General features: G+C 38.7%; 1 protein-coding gene across 1 annotated transcript in view; it reads right to left on the bottom strand.

Moving 5' to 3' along the window:
• CNTN5 (contactin 5) overlaps window positions 1–7,872 on the bottom strand; it is a 927,011-nt gene extending 919,139 nt beyond the window's left edge. Inside the window, exon 1 of the mRNA XM_058185575.1 lies at window positions 7,832–7,872. The gene's annotated coding sequence lies outside the window, so the exon portion shown is untranslated. The remainder of the gene's footprint in view (window positions 1–7,831) is intronic.
• Window positions 7,873–8,198: the final 326 nt, after the last annotated feature.

Here is an 8,198-nt window from a genome sequence, read left to right as displayed (position 1 = left end):
GATTCAATTTGGATTAGTCCACTGGAACGAGAGGTTGAGCTAGCAGTGTGCAGCAGCAGCCAAAGAAATCAATGCAATCCTAAATTCCATTAACAGAGGGATACAATCAGTGTTGGTATTCAGGCGGTTTGGACCGGTTCGGGCAAACTGGTAGTGGCGATCACAGATGGGCCTGCCCACCTGCCCCAGTGCTATGCCGTCATCCCACGTTTTCGAGGCCAGGCATATGCGCGGAAGGTGCTTGCACATGTGAAGCGAGAGTGTGTGGCAAACCAGTGGTAAAAATATGTGAAACCCACCTCTGGATACAATCAAGATCAAGGGAGGTACTAATACCACTCTATAAAGCCTTGGTAAGACCACACCTAGAATACTGCATCCAGTTTTGGTCATCACACTATAGAAAAGATGTCGAGACTCTAGCAAAACTTCATAGAAGAGCAACCAGGATGACTAGGGGACTGGAGACTAAAATATACGATGCAGGATATGGGCATGGCTAGTCTAGTGAAGAGAAGGACTAGGGCAGACATGACAGCAGTGTTCCAATATTTGAGGGGCTGCCCCAGAGAGGAAGGGGTCAAGCTATTTTCCAAAGCACCTGAAGGCCAGATAAGGAATAATGAATGGAAACTGACTAAGGAGAGAGTCAACCTAGAAATAAGGAGAAATTTTCTGACCATGAGAACAATCAACCCATGGAACAGAAGTTGCCTTCAGAAGTTGTGGGAGCTTCATATCTGGAAGCTTTCAAGAAGAGACTGAACTGCCATCTGTCAAAAATGGTGTAGGGTCTCCTGCTTGGGTGAGGGGATTGGACTAGACTAAAAGATCCCTTCCAACTCTGTTAATCTGTTAAAACTGTTTACTTTTTCCAAGCTTTCAGATTCCTGCTGGAGCCCATCTTCAGGGAACTTCTCTCTAGCAGAGTGTGGGCTTTGGGCTATTCTGGGTGTGGTGTTTATATAGTGCCTGTTGGTGTGTAGCTTTTTAGTTGTTGATTGGGGTGTTGATGGTTGGCTATTAAGTCATTGCTGTTGTTTCCTTGCGCTGCCAAGCTCTCGCCTCTTAAGTATTTGATAAGCTGATGGTAAATTAGGACTCCTGTTGACTGACAAGGGCCCCATTTCTAAACTCTGCTGTCTCTTGGTCCTCTGGAGTTCACATTCTACATGGAAATATATTGGGGTGTTAACTTCCAGAAAAATAAAGGAGAGCAAATAGATCAGTTTGCTGTGTGTCTGCGCCAGAGGTGGGATTCACTTATCTTCCCTACCAGTTCACAAATGTGAGTGTGCGTGCGCTAGCTTTGTTCACACTCACCACCTTTGCGCATGTGCACGGCCTTCTTTTGCATGTGCAGTAGTTGCGCATTACATCCGGAAGAGTGGGTGGAGCCTCCTGCAGTCGCTGCTACCAGTTTGCATGCTTCGGAGAGAACCGGCTGAATCTCGCCACTGGTCTGCACTCTGTACGGAAGCCACATTATGAATAGGCAACTCCATCATGATAGGTTTTCTGTGAAATTCTCTATGTCATGTTCTCAAATTTCTCAATTACATCATTGATGATGATCGCTCACATCCTGGACATAAATTGTTTCAACTCCTATCCTCAAAATGACGCTATAGAGCACTGCACACCAAAACAACTAGACACAAGAACAGTTTCTTCCCAAATGCCATCATTCTGCTAAACAAATAATCCCCTCAATACTGTCAAACTATTTACTAAATCTGCACTACTATTAATCTTCTCATCGTTCTCATCACCCATCTCCTTCCACTTATGACTGTAACGTTGTTGTGTCTATCCTTACGATTTATACTGTAAATGATTATTTCCTGATTGCTTAATTGTAGCCTATGACTATCATTAAGTGTTGTATCATTAAGTGTTAAATTTGTACCCTATGACTATCATTAAGTGTTGTAAGTGTGGTAACTTGATGAATGTATCTTTTCTTTTATGTACACTGAGAGCATAGGCACCAAGACAAATTCCTTGTGTGTCCAGTCACACTTGGCCAATAAAAAATTCTATTCTATTCTATTCTATTCTATTTAGTCCTGGTGATTTGATAGATACATTCATGCAATTTTCTTATTTATTTATTTATTTATTTATTCAAATTTTTATACCGCCCTATCTCCCGAAGGACTCAGGGCGGTGTACAGCCAAATAAAAACATAAGAATAATACAAATAAAAATAACAATTAAAAAATTTATTAATTAGGCCGAAATTAAAATATCACTAAAATAGTATAAAACCCCATTAAAACTAAATTTAAAACTAAAACCCCTAGGCTACCCCTGCGCAAATAAATAGATGTGTCTTAAGCTTGCGGCAGAAAGTTCGGAGGTCGGGAAGTTGGCGCAGCCCAGGGGGAAGCTCGTTCCAGAGGGTGGGAGCCCCCACAGAGAAAGCCCTTGATAGACAAATATAGAATTGAATTGCCACTTCCACCTCTTCCAAAATCTTACTTAAGCTTCTTAGTCTAGTTTAAAATGTTAGGGTTTTCAGATGTTTTCTCATCTAAATACTACCCAGATTCATCATTTTTTAGCCTTTTAAAAATCATTCATAATTTTTTAGGTACTGTCACCTAGGCACTAAATCATCTTTTTCCTTAGTAGAATCTGTATCCTGCCTTCCAGCGCTAGTAAGAAAAAATAAATAAAACATAAAACTGTTATAATCTAATTACTTCACTTAATCCTCCAGGGCAGGGGTGAAATTCACTTACCTTTCCTACCGGTTCACAAATGTGCACACGCATAGGCAGAGGATTAAAATGTTGCAAAAAAGTGACATCATGACGTCCATGCTGGTGGGTGGAGCCTCCCTCAGCCACTGCTACCGGTTTGCCTGAGCCGGATGGAACCGGCTGAATTTCACCCCTGCCCCAGGGAAAAATTGAAGGCAAACAAGGTCCAGGCAGAGGAAGAACATCATGGCTCCAAAATCTAAGGGACTGGTTTGGACAAAACTTAGCAACAGTTTTTCATTTGGCCGTTGATAAATATAGGATCGCTGACATGATCGCATATGGCACAAGAAGAAGAAGAGGAAGAATCTAATTTTAAAAATGTTGAAATCACTGCTGAACAAGAAGGTCTTGACTTCTTTCCCAAAAGCAGAAAGTTCATTCATAAGGTGGAGACAACATAGGATAAGACCAGTGGAGGAATTCATTTTATTTTTTTTACTACCGTTTCTGTGGGCATGGTTTGGTGGGCATGTCAGGGGAACGATACTGCAAAATCTCCATTCCCACCCCACTTCTGGGGGAACGATACTGCAAAATCTCCATTCCCACCCCACTCTGGGGCAACCAGAGGTGGTATTTACCAGTTCTCCGAACTACTCGAAATTTCCACTACCGGTTATCTAGAACCTGTGAGAACCTGCTGAATAGCACTCCTGGAGAAGACAAAAGTATACACTGACTACTCCCTAAAATAAGGTAAAGGTAAAGGTTCCCCTCGCACATACATGTTAGTCGTTCCCAACTCTAGGGGATGGTCCTCATCTCCGTTTCAAAGCTGAAGAGCTGTCCGAAGACGTCTCCAGGGTCATGTGGCCAGGATGACTCAATGCCAAAGGCGCACAGAATGCTGTTACTTTCCCACCAAAGGTGGTCTCTATTTTTTCCACTTGCATTTTTTATGTGCTTTCGAACTGCTAGGTTGGCAGAAGCTGGGACAAGTAACGGGAGCTCACCCCATTATACGGCAGCACTAGGGATTCAAACCGCTGAATTGCCGACCTTTTGATCGACAAGCTCAGCACCTTAGCCCCTGAGCCACCACGTCCCTCCCTAAAATACTAACCAACAATCAAATATCAAGTCAATCTGTGCATTTAAAAAATATCATAAAATGGAACCTTGGGGGAAAAAAGAAAAGATATGTTGACTGCCACAAATATTAAACTATACTGCAGTTAGAAAAAGGTTTGCATTGTCACCTCATGGAAGGGTTTATATTTAGGCTACCTAGCACTGGAAACCTAATTCAAATGCAAACCTTATTTATCCTTCAAAAAAGATTTTAGACTCACTAAGCATTGGTGTTCTTGTTGAAGTAATCATACATTCCTTAAGCAAGGAAGCTTAGACATACATATTTCTCTGTCATTTCAGCTGAATTCTTGAGAGTAGTCTACAAAGCATTTGTATTTAAATGATTATATTAAGTACACTTAGAAATATTATTCACTTGGAAAAATGGGCTTATTATAGAGGTGTAGTACTGAAGTGAGCAATAAAAAGGCTGCTTGAAGTCTTGCAGGGGGATGCCAGATTTCAGGGGGGAAAAAACAAAACCAGATATAAACACAGCCAAGAAGAGGACAAAGAACTGAGGACGGCCAGAATGCTTATTTTGATTTAACTGATCCATAATTAAAATTAATTACAATAATTCTACATAGTAGTAGTTAAAGTATGTGTTTTCATGGCATAAACTCAGTTACTGAATTAGTGTGAAATTTTGATATAATGGACTAAATGGAACGGAGGTATCTTTTATTTCCAACTCAGTTGGATAGTATGCTGTTTGGTGAAAGCTTCCATAATTTGTACAAAGGCATCACTATGTAAATTTGGTAATTTGAGGCAAGTAATGTAGGTTGCACTATTTGCATGTTGAAATCGTTTCACAAAAGTCCAGCATAAATTTGGCCCAATGCCTGCAGAGCCCACATGTAGGGACATCTCATAAATGAAGGTTTCATCATTACCTATCTTGCAATATCACAAACCATAATTTAACTACCAAAAAACCCCCACCCCTTAATTATTGATTTGATTTGAAAGCCTTCCATTCATGAATCACACTTGCAGGGGTTAAAAGAATAAAAAAATAAGAGCAGTATAGGTTCTGTATTATGCTTGGATATAAGCACAGGCCAAACAAAAATAACACATACTAAATAAGGATATGAGCAGAGTTTGTTTAATGCAGCAACCATAAAATTGCTGGCTCCCTTCTTTGTCATCTTGCCTCCTTGATTTTTATCTGTTAAATGTTCTTATTTGCTGTGCTTTTATCATGGATTATTTTAATATTTTTCAATGCTTTCCTGTTATATTATAAACCACCCAGAATCAATGGATACAAAATGAGTGGCAAATAAATTTAATGAATGAATGAATGGATAAATAAATTACTGAAAATTGAACAGTTAACATCTGGTGAAAATAATTAATTTAAAAAATCCCCATTCTGTCAGATTAACTTTAAAATACAGGGAGACCTGCCAAAGTATTTCTGTGTGTGTGTGTGTGTGTGTGAGAGAGAGAGAGAGAGAGAGACAGAGAGACAGAGACAGAGACAGAGATAGACAGAGACAGAGAGAGAGAGATAGATGTGACTCTGTGTTGCCTCTATCCCCAAAATGCCTACTCCCCCAAACCTGAATAAATCCAGTTAAGCTTACTCCCAATAAATATGCAAACGAATACAGGCATCCCTTTGGATGTAGTTAAGAAAACAGTGTTCCTGTCTACCTCCATGTGCTGCGCTTAAAATCCCTACCCTTCTAGGGGAGGGTTCATTATGCCAGACTCATGGAATTTTATGAAATTTATGAAAGAAAAAGCTTTTTTCCACAGCTCCTTCCATTCCCCCCCCCCTTTTCCTGAACAAACACCGCAGAGGAGAGGACAAACTAAAGATGACTTATTTTGGCTGAAAACTGCAGGGAAGAAGCACCATGGGAAAAAGTTAGCCTTTTGCAGGATGCATTGCAATGCATGGCAATTTAACAAAAAAAAGAAAGAAAGAAAGAAAGAAAGAAAGAAAGAAAGAAAGAAAGAAAGAAAGAAAGAAAGAAAGAAAGAAAGAAAGAGCACATTAGACAGAGAAATGCATAGAAAAGTGTTTTCATTTTTGACTCCACAAAGAGGTTCTTTACCCTTTGACCTGCAGTGGTCCCTAAAATCCCTAAACCATTTTTGAATGCTTTCCAGTGCTATCAACTTTTCATTAATAGAATCAATAGTTTTTCCCCCAGCACCAAGCAAGTTAAAGGTTGTTGGTTTTTTCTTTTTCTTTTTTCTTTTTTACTAAACCACATCCATCATCAAAACCACATCAGCAACTTATTTAGTGGATTCCAGAAAATCCAAACCTTTCTTTCAGGATGCAAACAGAATTTCATAGACTTTGCCCTCTGTTCTGTTGCAGTATCTAGGGGCGACTATGACTGTAGTAGCAGCTGCATCATGTTTATCTAAGATGCCCTCGGTTGAATTCCTTGATCTTTTCTTAAAGGTTAAGCTATCCTAGCCAGGAAAAAAAAAAATCTGTTGGTCTCAATTTCAACTCCTAGGGTAAAAAACTCTCCTTGAACTTAATAATAATAAAAAAAGTTGCATGATTCTCTATGCCGTGCATTTGAAGAGCAACAGAGATAGAACTTCATTCAACGGGACTGTAATTTTTCTTCCTGTTTTAGAGAGCTATAGCAAATCAGAAAATATGCCAAGCCAAGATGCCGCAAACAGTACTGAAATTTTTTTTAAGAGGAAATGTCTAAATAACCTTCTATATTTTTTTCCTTAGGAAAAAAATAGAATAACAATAGCACTGAGACTTATATACCGCTTCATGGTGCTTTTATAGCCCACTCTAAGCAGTTTACAAGGTCAGTCTATTGCCCCCAACAATCTGAGTCCTCATTTCTAGGTTAATTCATTTCTAGGTTAACTCAGCCTTCCATCCTTCCAAGGTGGGTAACACCTTGGAAGGATGGAAGGCTGAGTTAACCTAGAAATTACATACCTGAGAATTTCATAGTCATCTCTTTAACTGTGCATGTCTCTGTGTATATGCTGAATTCTTATATTTTCTACATCCCGTTCTAAATTCAGAGACCAATTGATTCAAAGTAGATCTGATTGAATCTCAAAACCAAACTTGACTTTTGGAATTGCCTCTCTGTTTGAGATTGAATCATCCATTGCCTCCAAATCTATCCAACAATTTGGAAGATACATAAAAGTCATTTCCCCTACTTGTAATTTCCCCTACTTTCTGAAGCTGAATTGACCCAAGCTGTTTAGAGCATTGAATTAACATCCTTTTCTAAATCAATTCCATGATTTGAATCAACTCAGTTGTCTGAGTCAAATCAACAATCTGAGCTGGATTAAAACTGAATTGGGCATAAAGTGGCAGAGTCACATGTAACTAATATACAAAGAATCTGAACATTTATCAAAAAAAGGGGGGGGAACCTACTTCATTAGAATTAAGGTCCATAAACTTAAAAATGAAACAACCCCCTTTATCTAGTTCTAAATCCTCATAAGAAAACCTGTTCAGAATTTTACAAAGCTATTGAATAATTAGAATCTTTCAACAACCTTTGCCTCCATGAATTTCCCTATTACAATCTTGAAACTTATGGTCAACGCCGCATCAGGTACCATAAATTTGGTAACTTCACTGAGTTACCTGAACAAACACTTCCTTGCTGATGCTGTGACTTTATAAATTGTGAAATTAAGTCTTGAGAAAGAATACACACTAAAAGACAGTAAAGAAGATGAAACATGAAAGAAAACCCAATCCCTACATTGATATGGTAACAAGACCGCACTTCTCAGAAAAACTACAACTGTCTTTCAAAATCCCTGGTACCACAACAAGGAGAGGCTGAGTAACTAACAAACCAATGCAAGCACAGAGATATGTTTAAGCACAGATTCCTCCACCACTGCTCAAAAGACTGCATAATCTAAACAATATGTAATGATACAATCCCTGGATTCTATATGATACACACTTCAATTAAAGTAGTTCAAGTATCTATGGCAATACTTGCTATTATTCAGCTCTTTTACAATCCCTTCTTCTTTCAGTCTTCTTTCTCTATTGGAAAAAAATATAGATGGCAGTTTCTTTTGTTGTATTCTCTGGCTTATTTTCAAACTGAGTTATTACCAAAATGTTTCATTATATGTGAATGAGAATGAAGGAATGAGAGTAATAATAATGGTTGGGGGGGGGATGACAATTGTAATTTTACCACTCTCCTTCTCAAGTTCCCATAAGTATTAACAATATATTATATTCAGTATATTTAGATGTTTCATAGATACTTTTTATGCTCTTCTATTTCATTTGTTACTTTTCAAGTATTGGAAGAGCTTCTAACCACAGTGCTTTTAATCTTAATGCTTTTATC

Source organism: Ahaetulla prasina, chromosome 5, assembly GCF_028640845.1.
Source record: "Ahaetulla prasina isolate Xishuangbanna chromosome 5, ASM2864084v1, whole genome shotgun sequence".
NCBI classification, from domain to species: Eukaryota; Metazoa; Chordata; class Lepidosauria; order Squamata; family Colubridae; genus Ahaetulla; species Ahaetulla prasina.
The sequence above is the reverse complement of the archived record's forward strand: the minus strand, read 5'-3'. Positions and strand labels throughout refer to the sequence as shown.